The sequence below is a fragment of the Cydia pomonella genome, chromosome 10 (assembly GCF_033807575.1).
Source record: "Cydia pomonella isolate Wapato2018A chromosome 10, ilCydPomo1, whole genome shotgun sequence".
In the NCBI taxonomy this organism is placed as follows: domain Eukaryota; kingdom Metazoa; phylum Arthropoda; class Insecta; order Lepidoptera; family Tortricidae; genus Cydia; species Cydia pomonella.
In genome coordinates, this window is record NC_084712.1 from 11,779,894 (window position 1) to 11,797,945 (window position 18,052).

Below are 18,052 nucleotides of genomic sequence, written 5' to 3' on the forward strand. Positions count from 1 at the left end.
CTCCCCAACAGCTCGCCACAAGCTGCCCTGCGGGCTTATTATTATTATTATTATTATATGTGACAGTCCATATCAAAAGGGACCTTAAGGCGGTCGGCGCTTACGCCATTATTAGCGGCGCGCCAATACTAATGCAGAGGGCCTACCGCGAACCACGTTCGACGTGTTTCCTCTTTGTCGCTCTCGTAAATTCGTACGTAAGTGTGACAGGGAGGCAACACGTCGAACGTGGTTCGCGGTAGGCCCTCAGTACTATGCAGCAACGCGACGTAAGCGCCGACCGCGTTAAGGTGCCTTTTGATGTGGACCGTCACATATTTGAACAATTTTGATTTTGGGTAACAGCGTGACACCCACAATCTCCGCACCGGGTGCCACTCATGCTAGCTACGCCACTGGGTTCGACTGTGTGTTTTTATGTACCTACAGAAAATTATTATATTCATTGCCGCCGTGTAAGGCAACCCAACGTACGTACGTACTCGAACATTAAGTATATATATCACTACCAGGGATGTACATGTAAATACAAAATACAAGATACTAGATAGTCAAGTATCTAAGATATCAGATATGGAAGGTGGAGGTAAAGAATGGAATCTCCATGTATCAAAAAGTGTCATAAAAAAACCTTAAATAGGTGGCGCTACAATACCTAGAATACTTGAAAAAAAAAAACAAATTATAGACAGCGCGCTTCACTGCGTCAATAACGCCTAGGTTCTTAGCTACTCTGGAGAGATTTGGAACAATTATTTATAGCTGACAGCTGGACACTTTTGCAACAGCTCTATATTCTGTTTTTTATTCCGTAGACTAAAATGACATTTCATGTGGTACTGACTTTCATGTCATGTCTTACATATGAAACGTCATTTTAGTCTACGGAATAAAAAAACAGACCTTACCATAAGAGATTTCCCTCCTTTTAATTCCACACTCCATATACAAGACATTGACGTATTAAAAGAAGAGGACGCCCAATGGCCAATGCCAAAGAAATGTGTCAAAATATATAGAGCTGTTTGACATTATGCAATGCGCTCTGGTAGATGCTAATAACGCTTCTTTATAATTTTAGTCAAGAAAAGTATTTCATACAAAAGTAAACTTAATGAAATACAGTTTTCAAACGGACATTTTAAAACATTGAATACTTTATGGTTAAATGACGTTTTCGTAAGTTGATATATCATTGTATAAACGTCAAAATGAATAGCGAGTGAATGGGAATCGGGTTGTATGGAGCCGCCGCTACTGCAAAATACATTTGTCTAAGTTATGATGACTGGATATATTTTCATGTTTCTAAATTAACTTCGGTGCTTTTAGTGTCCTTGTTGCTACCGAACTTTTATTAAGTACTGAGTTATTACATGGTCTTTTTAAATACCTGTTATTTAAAATTTCTTCATATTATTAAACGGCAAAATAACATGCTCAAAGATCTTTTGAAGGGCCGGCAGCCGCAGGTGTTCAGAAAAACCATAAAACATCAAAGTGTTTGCCAAAACACGGTGTCTTTATTTTGTTTACTTTAGGAGTTCCTTTGGCCACCTTCGGGCTCCACCATCAGACCAGCTTCATAGCACCATAATATTGCACAGTCACCAAGTGCACCAGATACTACCAAATACCAGGCCAAATCGAACGTCGGGAAGTGGTAGTAAATCGACTCGCAAGATTGACCTAACGACAACTTCAAACTTCATTCTAATTCTAAATAACATGTTATTCCACTAAAACCTTATTTAGAATAACTCCATTCATGGAATATTCCGTTCCGTCTTTTATTCTTCATTTAAAATAAAAATTGCATGATTTATTCCAGTTCATGTAATTTTAAAATAATAAGGAATGGATTTATTCTTATTCCATTGTGTTGGAATAAGAATAAAATTTCTGTTTTTATTCTTATTCTTATTCGAATTGATTTTTGCCCAACACTGCTCGCAACATGGTTTTTGCATCCGACTTAATGATTAAAGCTCGCCGTGACTTGAGGGACGATTGCCAAGAATTATGGGTTTCTTCTGGACGCCATGTTGGAAAACACTATGGAATCATATAACCAATTATACCTCATAAACCGTGGTTCTTCCGTTTTCATTCTGCTAGTAAATAGGCTACGTCTACACTCTGCCGTCTCCGATTGGGTCACGTCTGCACTCCTGTATTCCTCGCAAAAATTAGCTCTTTATGCGAGTGCTGTTTTGACGAAGGAACTTCGGATCACAATTTCTTTTTTTGCAACAGACTTAACCGCTCGTTATACGATGTATTACCGAATAATATCCAGCGGCCTATCAATTTTCAAACGCTTCTAGTTCTCATGGATCCTCCCATCACTGGAATTCTTCTTAAACAAGGTGAGGGGGTGAGTAAGGTTGCCAGAGCTTAACGAAGGAAGCATACGGGCCGCCTGATGGTAAGCAGTCTCTGTAGCCTATGTACGCCTGCAACTCCAGAGGAGTTACATGCGCGTTGCCGACCCTAACAACCCTCCCTCCCCTCTTTGAGCTCTGGCATGGCAACCTTACTCACCGGCAGGAACACAACACTATGAGTAGAGTCTAGTGTTATTTGGCTGCGGTTTTCTGTAAGGTGGAGGTACTTCCCCAGTTGGGCTCTGCTCTAGATCTGGAATGACATCCACTGTGCTGTGCCTTACCACACTAAGCGAGATGATATTCACAATACCCATACCTCTCTTGTGGATGTAGTTTAAGGACGTACCCGGGTCCATTGTCTTTTTGATCTACATTTATTTTTGGAGCTTTCTTTTTTCGCAGTGTAATGTAAACGTACAGTTAGTAACAGGTTAGACATCGACTTTATTACAACAATTCTGTGATTGTTGTTATGTTTTTTACGTGAATGAATGTTTTCAATACATTAGATGCTATTATAGAATTGTTATGGTTTATTCCCCTTCGCATGTTAATGTCTTTAAAAAGTTTCAGTTGTTTTGCAAATAGTAAATACATCTTCAGACGCATAAAAAAGCCCACCCATGTACAACAACAAAAAAACGTGTTAGCAACGCGTATGTGACACCCTGGTGTTTCAGGACCTCATTGGCTACGGTGAACGCTTGCCACCAGGTGAGCCGTATGCCTGTTTGCCACCAACATGGTATTAAAAAAAAATCTAATGTAGACTCCATAGATTTTTGTTCCGTGACAACCGTTAATTTGTATCAACAAAATGAATTATTAAATTTTTATTTCTGTTAAATTATCAATAGAACTCACTGAAAGAAATATATGCCATCCTTTTTTAGGGTTCCGTACCCAAAGGGTCAAACGGGACCCTATTACTGAGACTCCGCTGTCCGTCCGTCCGTCTGTCACCAGGCTGTATCTCATGAACCGTGATAGTTAGCGAGCTGAAATTCTACAGATTAAGTATGTATTTCTGTTGCCGCTATAACAACAAATATTAAAAACAGAATAAAATAAATATTTATTTCCAATCTCGAGGTTCTCATCCAATCACCGAAGTTAAGCAACGTCGGGCGTGGTCAGTACTTGGATGGGTGACCGTGTTTATAGATAATGGTACGGAACCCTTCCTGTGCGAGTCCGACTCGCACGTGGCCAGTTTTTTCTTGTTGTTTTGCTAATAAACGCATTTTTAGGGTTCCGTAGTCAACTGGGAACCCTTATAGTTTCGCCATGTCCGTCTGTCTGTCTGTCTGTCCGAGGCTTTGCTCCATGGTCGTTAGTGCTAGAAAGCTGAAATTCGGCATTGATATATAAATTAATAAAGCCTACAAAGTAGTACAATAAAATCTAAAAATTTAATTTTTTTGAGGGTACCTCCCCTACACGTAAAGTGGGGGGTGATTTTTTTTTCTGCTTCAACCCTACAGTGTGGGGTATCGTTGGAAAGGGCTTTCAAAACTAATAGGGGTCTTCAACAAACATTTTTTGATAAAGTGAATATATTCGGAGATAATCGCTCCGAAACAAAAAAAAAAAGGGTCCCCCCACCCCCTAACTTTTGAACCATAGGTCCAAAAAATATGAAAAAAATCGTGGAAGTAGAGCTTAAGAAAGACTTTAAATGAAAACTATAGCGGATATGATAAGTTTAGCTGTTTTTGAGTTATCGCAAAAAGTTTCCCCTTCATAGTAAAAAGACTTTAATTAGGTACTGATTATGCAAATTTGCCTATTTGTTTAACTCGCGTTTCATCCCTTGGTTAACAATTTACTATACTTTAAGCTCCAGTTTAGCTTATTGTGACGGAAGAGTAACTACGGAACCCTACACTGAGCATGGCCCGACATGCTCTTGGCCGGTTTTTTTTACAGAACATTTCGTCATGTTTGACAGTTGTCGTGTCGACCGCCGAAATGAGACTGGGAGCAAAACTCGTGCTCGAGCCGTTCGAGCATTACTTTTGTGGGGCCATTTTTTCCGGCTGATAGTGAATCCAGTTAATTATACTTACATCAATGATACAATTTAAGATACCTACCTCTGGAAATGGTATTTGAAATACTAGATAGGTATCTTCTAAATACTTTTTAAGATAAAATACTTTTTGAAACAAAACTCCGTTTTAAACCGACACATCACGCTTTACGCAGTCTATTATGGGTTAAAGCGGAGCAATGGCGTCCTACGTTGCGCTAGCCTAATCAGCACTGTCGCTGTCGCCACTGTCCATTCGTTACACATGCCCTAGCCACCGCAAGCGTTTTTGTTTGAGTAGCGTGGTCTCAGATCATAAGCGCGGTGATATTAGGAAGTTGAGCTATCTCCAGTACACTTTCGTTGGTACCCAGTAACCCTGTCTTTCCACGTTATGTTTATGTTTAGTATACCATACGTACCTACTCACTACGTACCTAGGCAGCGCACGTGGCAGGTGTAAATTCCGTCTTTGTTCCTGGGGGCCTACCGCGAAAATCGAAATTCGCAAAATGCGGGGATCTTTCTCTTTTTATATAGCGTACGACGTCCAGTTTTCAGCCCCCTACAAGAGTATGCTCAAGACACAAGTTTGGTAGACAGTCATTTTAGTCTTTTTCGTAAAGTGTTTGTTATTCCATACTCTTGCACATGGCTACGTCCAAGAGTATGGAAAGAGCAAGGGCTCTTCGACAGGCTTCTTATGATGATTTGATGAAGTATTCAGTATTCACCGCCATTATGGACAAAATTCAGCTGCGACCCAGTTACACTTGAGGGCCTACCGTGCGGGCGCTAGGGCGCGTTCGTGTTGCCTCCCTGTCACACTTAAGAAAGAACTAACAAGTGCGACAGAGTGGCAACACGTCGAACGTGGTTCGCGTAGGCTCTCTGGTATACTAATAGGTCTTTTTTACCTTTTATTTTACATACGGTTTTTACGTAGTAGTCCCCTATTACGGTAGGTACGTGGAAGGTACCCTAAAAAGGGCAGCCAAATTAAGCCTACCAAAAATAAACGAAGTATTAACACGTTGGCTGCCCACCATACTTCACCGAAAGTGTTCCTCCCGTGCCCCATACAATTTTCGTGTTCCCAGCATCGGACTATTACTGAGGTTAATAAAGATGTAAGTAACAAGCTTTCGATTCCACCGGTGATGGTCATAGCGACACAGCCAGAGAGCTGGCCAGAGAAGATTACGTGATCCCACCGGTGATGTTTATGGCAGCCAACGTGTTAAAGATTAGCCTTCCTGGCTTTGCAGTGGTAATCTACATTAGGCTATATTGGTGGGCATATAAGTGAAACATCGACAAAGGTACAACGCCTTGTAATATATTTATAATAAATATGAAATACATAGTTATTAAGTAAATTTTATGTAATGACACATACATTAATACAAATTTATAATAAAATCATTTCTCATTGGTTCTTCATTTTCTACATAATTAGGCGTAGGCCGCTGTCTTTTTAATTCCATTGTATGAAATCCAAAATCAACAATAATCTTTTCATCACACTTGCTCGAAAAAGATCTTATTTCATGCAGGTGTGCTGAAGGACAAAGGCCTACTTTGTTGCCGCGGGATTTATGGATTGTGAAAAAAAAGCTATAACTCCCTAGGGAGTTATAGCTTTTTTCTTTAATTATGTCACTTATTCATACAAACCAAGTAGCCTAAATGAGTTTTACTTTTAAAATACTGACGTTTATAATTTAATTTAATTTGATTATTTTAACATCCGATAAAAATATTTTTACTTAATTTTCAATCGTGGCTGAATGCCGAATAGGTCTGTGCCTTCGTTGCCTCACCTTCCAAGAAATCGGACGAATGTATGATATGTCACCGTATTTAAGAATTATTTCGCTTAAAATTTTGTTTTTTTTTCTTCGCAAGTGTGATGAAAAACATTGTGTGTAACTCCGGGGGTAAGAATATTGCAAACTCGAAACATACAAAAGACAGCGAACTACGCCTAATTATGTAGAAAAGGAGGTAAAATGTTTTTTTTTGTCACTGCACCGACCTTGACCCATTTCAGATTTGCCCTATGGTAGACTGGTAAGATGCCCGTAATTTGACTGTATTTAAAATAAATTATTTCACACCATGCATGAAATAAAGCACCAGATAATTATTATAAAAACATAGGTAGCTTTCCGGTGCAGACAGACAGACGGACATGGCGATACTATAAGGGTTCCTAGTTGACTACGGAACCCTAAAAAGGTACAGATTGTAAAGTAAAATTTTATTTTTAAAAATCAGATAAAATTACATAAATTTTGTGGGTCACACTAGGCTAAGCCTGTCCCGTGACTCCACGTTTGCGTATTCTGTTAGAAGCGACTTTCACATATATTTCACCTAATGGACAACTTTACAGTAATACATTTAACACAAACTTAACATTAAGTACAATTAATTAACAAATTCGCTTATAAATGTGAAAATAAGATGTCAGACTTTCGTAGGTTCAAAATTAATTAGAGGTATAAATTTCTTATTGACAGAGTAAGAATGATTATGTTGCAAGTATCTCATACCTAGGTTAAAAGCACAAAAAATATGTTTTTAAGTATTTTTTTTTTCAGTTTTAAAGTTTAAGTAAATTAGTAACTCAAAAATTGGCAATTTTTGGACATGATTATTTTAATTTTTTCTGAGACGTTTTTGCTATTTTTTTTACCAAAATAAGAATGTAACTTAATGACTTATATGTTCTAGAAACCTATAAAGCACTAAAAGTGTGTTTAAATGTTGATCTCTTTCTTAAATTTATTTTAAAATGTTGCATTTTTAGAAAATGATTATTTCTGGAGATGTTGATTAATATTTTTAGGCATCTCTTTTATTTGCCGGTGTAAAGTCGAACAGCGTAAAACCAGAATTATTAATCTTGGAATAATAATCATTCTAGGCCAAATCGAAAATCATACAATTTCCTTCCTACAAAAATCGCATTTGGCAGTTGACATAGAATAGAGTACGAGCTCCAAACGTCCTGCAGTGCCGTTCTATCAACTATTATTGGGCTCAAATCAAAAGTGTATTAAAAGAGAAGAATGAAACAGCCAAAAAACATTAACAATTCCAGCAGGTGACGGGGTGATGCAGGCAAATATGAAAAACGGGTCCGTAAAAAGCTGCCACTGAATGCGCTAGGAACAAGCTGCCTATCACTCCTACAGAACAAATAAAAAAAAGTGACAATTATCTAAATTAAAAGTCGCTTTTTATTGTAGTTATTCTAAAAAACTTAATTTGTTCTCAACTGCATCAGTTTTTTTTTCATTTGAAGTTTACAGTTTTTTTCGGTACACTCCTTATACGAGTATATCGTAATGTACTAATTTTGATCTACGATTATATTATGACTTATACCAATTCCATTTGAGAACTATTGACATGCACAAAAGGTTTACATTTGCTCCATGGGAAGCTGTTGGAGGAAAGAAAATTATGAAACTCATGAACTTTCCTTTTTCATATTTTACTGACAGGTTTTAAAAATGTAGTGCAATTTCCTTTACCAACGTATTTTCACGAAAACGTACGAACGTGTCATGCTTTTTCGGTCATTCAGTACAATAAGTATTGAGGTTGACTGAAGTAGCATGACGAATAGCAACGTTTCCGAGAAAATACGAAAAATAAATAAACAAGTATTAAAGGGATATTCTTACACAAATTGAATAATTCCCACATAGAAAACTTCCATGACTCAGCTACAAATATCTGTACTCATCACTAAAATAAATTCCGTTACCGCGAGATTCGAACCCAGGATCATCGGCTTCATAAGCAGGATCACTACCTACTAGGCCAGAGTGGTCGTCAAAATGGTAAAGGATTATGCACTACACCTGTAATCTACCCCGTGAACTTGAGGAATACCTCGGGCAACAAGATTAGTATTATATCTATCATTTTTTAGCGACGTCATGCACGCCTTTATAACTATTCGCATCTTCCCCTGCAACTGGCGAGAGACACGAAGACGTCAGACGTCCGAGGCGCGCGTCGCGCGTCCGGCGCCGGCGACCCAGCAGACTCATTCTGGCTGCCTGTATCAGCTCCTGAAATTTGAGATTTATTTTCATTAGAAACGTTGTTTAAAGTGATTTTATCTGTGCAACATGAACTTTAATTTACTTTCATAACTATACATTACAATTGACTAATATGTGTCACTATAGGTGAGCGTCAGGATGGCGGGTTGAGCTATGAAATCTTGTCATTGTACCTACCGCACTAAAATATGCAGTTATATTGCACATTCAGTGTACCTCTGTAAACCTTTAATAGAATAAATAAATATTATAGGGACATTCTTACACAAATTGACTAAGTCCCACGGTAAGCCAAGCAGGCTTGTGTTATGGGTACTCAGACAACGAAATCAGTACATCTATTCCTAAAACGACCTAGGCTTAAAAAAGGGTACGAAACCCCATACAATGGATTTCGGATATAATATAACGACGATGAAGGGACCACCGAAATTTCGTCGTTATAATCGTAAGTAGTAATAGCCAAAGGTAAAGAGATACAAACAATATATATATATATATATATATATTTATATTTTCGTTCATGTCGTCTCAGATATGGGTGAATATGGTATCGATGCATTCAGTGTAATGCCCTGAACACATTGACATATATCTAAGGACGGGCCTTAATGGTAAGAATGGGGTCAGTAAAGCGGTGTCACGCACACGAATTCGAGCCCATCGTACAGTCTACCGCCAGAACGCCAATTGTTGATGAGTTCGCATCACATGCGCGATTGGTCGCGACTAGTTGCGTTAGACTGCAGGATTGGCTCGTGAGTGACACCACTAAACTAGCACCATTCTTAGTGCCCGTAAGGCCCGTCCTTAGATATATGTCAATGCCTGAACACAAATATACGAGATGACAAGCGCGAAGTGGTGGGGGTAGTTGCTGTGACGTCATAAAGTCGGCAGTACAAACTTTTATTTTATTTTCCTTTAAGCATACCATGTGAGGTACCAAATAACAGGGCTTTGTGATTAGATAACAAATATATAACATACTGTAACTTTTTCAATACTTGCTCTAACAAATTAGTTGAAAACTTTCAACAATTTTGGCCATTTGGCGTAGACATTAGCTGAGCCACTTTCCCTTTCAATTAGTTTGTAAGCATTATTGTGTACTTTTATTATGTACCTATGTTTAAACTTTTTGAATAAACGTCTTTATTATTTTTATTATTAGGGTGCCTTTCGACGAGAGATGTGCTATGCTATGTTTTCAATCATACATTTGAAACGTAGCTGCAGCTGGAGCTGCGTTTCAAATGTATGATAACATAGCATAGCAAGTATGGCACATCTCTGGTCGAAAGGCACCCTTAATCTCTTTATTTATTTTGGGTCTTAGGTTAGACATTTTATAATATGATTATACATAAAAGTAAAATACAAAAAACCATACAAAAAGAATACAAAAATACGTATAAACACATTATAAAAAACTTAACCTAGGGTGCCGCCAGTAGCGGGGCAGGGCCCAAGCTGCCGGTGGTCATGGCCGCAGAGAGAGGAACCGCCGGACTATCCGCGCCGTGTCCAAGATCATCGCCTTCTGCATCTGACCCTTGATACAACCACCTAGCGAGAGTCTCTCAAGGTGTTGATCGAGACTCTTTGCTATGCGACTGTTAATATCCTCTTTATAATGATAAAAAATAATTAACCAGATTTATCAAAAAATATTAATATTAAACTGCAACACAAAAAACCCGACTGTTCACATATATTTTTGAAAGAACATTTTACTAGGTAACTTTCATTTGGTACCCATATTGCTATGGTAAGACCCCCCCCCCCCGTTTTTTCATTAGCGGGCGCCATTTTGAAAATGTATATAGCCTGTCACTAAGAAAATTCTGACGAATTCAACCAGAACTCATATATCAAAAACCGTCCAGCCGTTTGAGCTGTAGGGCGTGCCAAATAAATAAACATAATTATAGACATACCCGCGCTCGAAAGACGTTACCCTCTTTCTGATGCAGTCGGGTAAAAATACTATTTTGTTACTGAAAACATATTTTTACCCGACTGTGTCAGGAGGAGGGTAATGTTTTACGAGCGTGGGTATGTATATAATAACCCCTACCACTTTCGCCGCTGTCATCTCATATATTTGTGTTCAGGGAATTACACTGAATGTATCAATACCATATTCACTCATATCCGAGACAACATGAGTGAAAATCGATTTCCAGAAGACTTTTTGTTTGCTGGCAGGCGTCCATAGGCTATGGTGACTGCTTACCATCAGGTGGGCCGTATGCTTGTTTGCCACCGATGTGGTATATAAAAAAAACCTGCATTTGTTTTGAGTCTATATCTCATTTCACGGAGAGGTACACAGGTTTCTATAAAATGTACACTGAAGTACAAAGAAGGTTTAACATGTTTATTTAATATTTTATTGAAATTGCTGACATCCACCTGCCATTTGACACTCACCAGTGTTGACCTCAGCATTGTTTTTTAAGATTAGAATTTTTCGAACCTACAAATTATTTTAATTGAGGTAATCTAAAAAACCTCAAACTGAGGAAATCTGAAAAAGGCGGACTATAATTATTTAAATTAATTAAGGTACATGTGTGGAAGACTGCCTGTCAGGTAACAATGTTGTTACATGACCATTGTAAATTTATCATATCATGCATTATAATTAGAGAATATATATTTTCTGAAAGTGTTATGTTTCTTTGTATTAAGGGGATCCACCAACATATGCATCCTTTTGTAGTTTTGCTCTTAAGATTGAGTTTTTGATGGTGTATGACCCATTGACCAATGACCCAGTCCCTGTTTTTCAGATAAACAGCTGTCTTAATGGACTCACCCTAATATATTTTGCAGAAACCTGCACCTTGTAGCATACACCTTGCTTTCTCAGCCAATCTCCATATAACCAAGATATTCTATTGAACAAATGGCCCATGTCACTGCTGGATTCAATCTGTGCTCTTCATAATCTACATACTGCTGTATTTCCCTCATGTAGTCTGCAAAAAAATTAAGTGAGTGTGGGGTAAAACCAAAGCCTGCTAACTTTGACAGCAACAAGTCATTATCAACCAGATCTAGTGTCTTTAAAGTCAAAGTAACCATTATCAGTTTGACTCCTGCTACCCACTATACATATTATCTGCACTACGTGACTAAGAAGATTGCTGGCCGAACTTCTTGTCGTTCGAAAGTCGAAACCCTCTGCCTTATCTCCTGATCCACCTATCAGTACTGGTTATCACTCAAGTAATTTTATAAATTTCTAGGAATACTTTTAGCTTGAAACAGAGGTGCAATAGCGGCTCCGCCAGCACAATTCTACAGTCCTTAAATACGCACGAGGGAATACCATCCGGACCAGAAGATTTTTTGGCTTGAAGTTGTTGAAGGGCTCGTCGCACGTCTTGTATATCTAGCCTGTCATAACCTGAACCCCTACAGCGCTCTTCTCGGTGCCCGCTGCGACTATTGCGGGCTGCGGCGCTTACCTCCAACTTTCCACACCTTCACACTGTATACAGAGTGAAAAAACCTAGCAAATTCACTACTTGTTTACCGGACAAAGGTTCCATTAAATAATATTTTTTCCGTACCTCTACTGTTTCTTTTAGAGTTCATATAGTTCCAAAACGATTTAGGTTCTCTTGCCATATGATTTCATGCATACATTACAAGTATTAGAGCTCTTGAAAACCATACATTAAAAATAAAAAGATGATAACAAAGCGTAATGTAAACCAACACGTGTCAACACTGTCAATATCATTGAAAGATGTCACTAGAAAAAACCGATTATTTTTAAACTGTCAAGAGCTCATGTCAGAACGTCCCTACTAATTTTGACAGCTGTCTTAAAAAAAAAAATGTCTCTGGTTTTTGGCTTCCAATTATTGGGATGTACATTATTGGGTCGAGCATTCTCGACCCGTACCAATAATGCGCAGCCCGATAATTGAAAGCCAAGGGACTCAGATTAGTGGACGCGAATTATAGGGTCGTACATTATTGCCCTGTGAAAAGAGTGGCTTCGTATTATCGCCCCGGACCGAACTTGCACAGCCCGAGAATGCTCAACCCAGGAATGTACAGCCCAATAATTGGCGTCCATGATGGACGCCAATTATTGGGCTGTACATTCCTGGGTTGTGCATTATTTGGCTGTGCATTAGTGGCTCCCAATTTAATTTCTGGCTTCGGATGTGTGGCCCGGTTTGATCGACGAATGCACCATTTTCTCATTCTCTCACATTCACCGTAGGGATGGCCCCTGTTCGATGTCTTTCGGTACTTAAAACTACTCTGCACGATAAGTAATTTTTATTTCGTCCTATAGTGGTCTCGCTCGTTCTTTGTATAAGAAAAGTAACAACGTGAGAAAGAATGTTTGCTTTGGACTAAATCGTGTATTCCTCGTCTAAACATTAACCAACGTTTAAAAATGCGTCTTAAATAGCTTAAAAAAGTTTGATGTTGCCACAATATAATATTCTCCCAAAAAATAAGGTATTTTATGACTATTCAATGAGTTAGCCCTTGTTATTTATTTTGATTGACAGCTAGAATTACTAGACTTCACAGTATTATTTAATTATAAAACGAAAATGTAACATTTTTTTTGTCCATAATAACGATTTCACACAATCAATGTGTATTTTTTTTTGTGAAATTATGCGGGGAAATATTTATTTTATAGCAACACTGCAAATCATTCGCATTGTGATTATCGTTCATCATTTAATACATTCATTCATTACAATTTATATAGTCTGTGCTATTACAAGGGAGCCACTAATGCACAGCCAAATAATGCACAACCCAGGAATGTACAGCCCAATAATTGGCGTCCATCATGGACGCCAATTATTGGGCTGTACATTCCTGGGTTGAGCATTCTCGGGCTGTGCAAGTTCGGTCCGGGGCGATAATACGAAGCCACTCTTTTCACAGGGCAATAATGTACGACCCTATAATTCGCGTCCACTAATCTGAGTCCCTTGGCTTTCAATTATCGGGCTGCGCATTATTGGTACGGGTCGAGAATGCTCGACCCAATAATGTACATCCCAATAATTGGAAGCCAAAAACCAGAGACATTTTTTTTTTTAAGACAGCTGTCAAAATTAGTAGGGACGTTCTGACATGAGCTCTTGACAGTTTAAAAATAATCGGTTTTTTCTAGTGACATCTTTCAATGATATTGACAGTGTTGACACGTGTTGGTTTACATTACGCTTTGTTATCATCTTTTTATTTTTAATGTATGGTTTTCAAGAGCTCTAATACTTGTAATGTATGCATGAAATCATATGGCAAGAGAACCTAAATCGTTTTGGAACTATATGAACTCTAAAAGAAACAGTAGAGGTACGGAAAAAATATTATTTAATGGAACCTTTGTCCGGTAAACAAGTAGTGAATTTGCTAGGTTTTTTCACTCTGTATACAGTGTGAAGGTGTGGAAAGTTGGAGGTAAGCGCCGCAGCCCGCAATAGTCGCAGCGGGCACCGAGAAGAGCGCTGTAGGGGTTCAGGTTATGACAGGCTAGATATACAAGACGTGCGACGAGCCCTTCAACAACTTCAAGCCAAAAAAATCTTCTGGTCCGGATGGTATTCCCTCGTGCGTATTTAAGGACTGTAGAATTGTGCTGGCGGAGCCGCTATTGCACCTCTGTTTCAAGCTAAAAGTATTCCTAGAAATTTATAAAATTACTTGAGTGATAACCAGTACTGATAGGTGGATCAGGAGATAAGGCAGAGGGTTTCGACTTTCGAACGACAAGAAGTTCGGCCAGCAATCTTCTTAGTCACGTAGTGCAGATAATATGTATAGTGGGTAGCAGGAGTCAAACTGATAATGGTTACTTTGACTTTAAAGACACTAGATCTGGTTGATAATGACTTGTTGCTGTCAAAGTTAGCAGGCTTTGGTTTTACCCCACACTCACTTAATTTTTTTGCAGACTACATGAGGGAAATACAGCAGTATGTAGATTATGAAGAGCACAGATTGAATCCAGCAGTGACATGGGCCATTTGTTCAATAGAATATCTTGGTTATATGGAGATTGGCTGAGAAAGCAAGGTGTATGCTACAAGGTGCAGGTTTCTGCAAAATATATTAGGGTGAGTCCATTAAGACAGCTGTTTATCTGAAAAACAGGGACTGGGTCATTGGTCAATGGGTCATACACCATCAAAAACTCAATCTTAAGAGCAAAACTACAAAAGGATGCATATGTTGGTGGATCCCCTTAATACAAAGAAACATAACACTTTCAGAAAATATATATTCTCTAATTATAATGCATGATATGATAATTTACAATGGTCATGTAACAACATTGTTACCTGACAGGCAGTCTTCCACACATGTACCTTAATTAATTTAAATAATTATAGTCCGCCTTTTTCAGATTTCCTCAGTTTGAGGTTTTTTAGATTACCTCAATTAAAATAATTTGTAGGTTCGAAAAATTCTAATCTTAAAAAACAATGCTGAGGTCAACACTGGTGAGTGTCAAATGGCAGGTGGATGTCAGCAATTTCAATAAAATATTAAATAAACATGTTAAACCTTCTTTGTACTTCAGTGTACATTTTATAGAAACCTGTGTACCTCTCCGTGAAATGAGATATAGACTCAAAACAAATGCAGGTTTTTTTTATATACCACATCGGTGGCAAACAAGCATACGGCCCACCTGATGGTAAGCAGTCACCATAGCCTATGGACGCCTGCCAGCAAACAAAAAGTCTTCTGGAAATCGATTTTCACTCATGTTGTCTCGGATATGAGTGAATATGGTATTGATACATTCAGTGTAATTCCCTGAACACAAATATATGAGATGACAGCGGCGAAAGTGGTAGGGGTTATTATATACATACCCACGCTCGTAAAACATTACCCTCCTCCTGACACAGTCGGGTAAAAATATGTTTTCAGTAACAAAATAGTATTTTTACCCGACTGCATCAGAAAGAGGGTAACGTCTTTCGAGCGCGGGTATGTCTATAATTATGTTTATTTATTTGGCACGCCCTACAGCTCAAACGGCTGGACGGTTTTTGATATATGAGTTCTGGTTGAATTCGTCAGAATTTTGTTAGTGACAGGCTATATACATTTTCAAAATGGCGCCCGCTAATGAAAAAACGGGGGGGGGGGGTCTTACCATAGCAATATGGGGACCAAATGAAAGTTACCTAGTAAAATGTTCTTTCAAAAATATATGTGAACAGTCGGGTTTTTTGTGTTGCAGTTTAATATTAATATTTTTTGATAAATCTGGTTAATTATTTTTTATCATTATAAAGAGGATATTAACAGTCGCATAGCAAAGAGTCTCGATCAACACCTTGAGAGACTCTCGCTAGGTGGTTGTATCAAGGGTCAGATGCAGAAGGCGATGATCTTGGACACGGCGCGGATAGTCCGGCGGTTCCTCTCTCTGCGGCCATGACCACCGGCAGCTTGGGCCCTGCCCCGCTACTGGCGGCACCCTAGGTTAAGTTTTTATAATGTGTTTATACGTATTTTTGTATTCTTTTTGTATGGTTTTTTGTATTTTACTTTTATGTATAATCATATTATAAAATGTCTAACCTAAGACCCAAAATAAATAAAGAGATTAAGGGTGCCTTTCGACCAGAGATGTGCCATACTTGCTATGCTATGTTATCATACATTTGAAACGCAGCTCCAGCTGCAGCTACGTTTCAAATGTATGATTGAAAACATAGCATAGCACATCTCTCGTCGAAAGGCACCCTAATAATAAAAATAATAAAGACGTTTATTCAAAAAGTTTAAACATAGGTACATAATAAAAGTACACAATAATGCTTACAACTAATTGAAAGGGAAAGTGGCTCAGCTAATGTCTACGCCAAATGGCCAAAATTGTTGAAAGTTTTCAACTAATTTGTTAGAGCAAGTATTGAAAAAGTTACAGTATGTTATATATTTGTTATCTAATCACAAAGCCCTGTTATTTGGTACCTCACATGGTATGCTTAAAGGAAAATAAAATAAAAGTTTGTACTGCCGACTTTATGACGTCACAGCAACTACCCCCACCACTTCGCGCTTGTCATCTCGTATATTTGTGTTCAGGCATTGACATATATCTAAGGACGGGCCTTACGGGCACTAAGAATGGTGCTAGTTTAGTGGTGTCACTCACGAGCCAATCCTGCAGTCTAACGCAACTAGTCGCGACCAATCGCGCATGTGATGCGAACTCATCAACAATTGGCGTTCTGGCGGTAGACTGTACGATGGGCTCGAATTCGTGTGCGTGACACCGCTTTACTGACCCCATTCTTACCATTAAGGCCCGTCCTTAGATATATGTCAATGTGTTCAGGGCATTACACTGAATGCATCGATACCATATTCACCCATATCTGAGACGACATGAACGAAAATATAAATATAAATATATATATATATATTGTTTGTATCTCTTTACCTTTGGCTATTACTACTTACGATTATAACGACGAAATTTCGGTGGTCCCTTCATCGTCGTTATATTATATCCGAAATCCATTGTATGGGGTTTCGTACCCTTTTTTAAGCCTAGGTCGTTTTAGGAATAGATGTACTGATTTCGTTGTCTGAGTACCCATAACACAAGCCTGCTTGGCTTACCGTGGGACTTAGTCAATTTGTGTAAGAATGTCCTATAATATTTATTTATTCTATTAAAGGTTTACAGAGGTACACTGAATGTGCAATATAACTGCATATTTTAGTGCGGTAGGTACAATGACAAGATTTCATAGCTCAACCCGCCATCCTGACGCTCACCTATAGTGACACATATTAGTCAATTGTAATGTATAGTTATGAAAGTAAATTAAAGTTCATGTTGCACAGATAAAATCACTTTAAACAACGTTTCTAATGAAAATAAATCTCAAATTTCAGGAGCTGATACAGGCAGCCAGAATGAGTCTGCTGGGTCGCCGGCGCCGGACGCGCGACGCGCGCCTCGGACGTCTGACGTCTTCGTGTCTCTCGCCAGTTGCAGGGGAAGATGCGAATAGTTATAAGGCGTGCATGACGTCGCTAAAAAATGATAGATATAATACTAATCTTGTTGCCCGAGGTATTCCTCAAGTTCACGGGGTAGATTACAGGTGTAGTGCATAATCCTTTACCATTTTGACGACCACTCTGGCCTAGTAGGTAGTGATCCTGCTTATGAAGCCGATGATCCTGGGTTCGAATCTCGCGGTAACGGAATTTATTTTAGTGATGAGTACAGATATTTGTAGCTGAGTCATGGAAGTTTTCTATGTGGGAATTATTCAATTTGTGTAAGAATATCCCTTTAATACTTGTTTATTTATTTTTCGTATTTTCTCGGAACGTTGCTATTCGTCATGCTACTTCAGTCAACCTCAATACTTATTGTACTGAATGACCGAAAAAGCATGACACGTTCGTACGTTTTCGTGAAAATACGTTGGTAAAGGAAATTGCACTACATTTTTAAAACCTGTCAGTAAAATATGAAAAAGGAAAGTTCATGAGTTTCATAA

At 38.5% G+C, this 18,052-nt stretch overlaps 2 long non-coding RNA genes across 2 annotated transcripts; one reads left to right on the forward strand and one right to left on the reverse strand.

Moving 5' to 3' along the window:
* Positions 1 to 5,740: 5,740 nt before the first annotated feature.
* On the reverse strand, positions 5,741 to 12,572 carry LOC133522099 (uncharacterized). Its single transcript, XR_009799999.1, has 3 exons — positions 12,092 to 12,572; positions 11,332 to 11,494; positions 5,741 to 8,513 (listed from the first exon to the last, which is right to left on the reverse strand). It is a non-coding gene; the product is annotated as an uncharacterized LOC133522099 (long non-coding RNA).
* An 806-nt stretch (positions 12,573 to 13,378) lies between these two features.
* Positions 13,379 to 17,882, forward strand: LOC133522103 (uncharacterized). The gene is made up of 3 exons (XR_009800001.1): positions 13,379 to 13,862; positions 14,461 to 14,623; positions 17,436 to 17,882. It is a non-coding gene; the product is annotated as an uncharacterized LOC133522103 (long non-coding RNA).
* Positions 17,883 to 18,052: the final 170 nt, after the last annotated feature.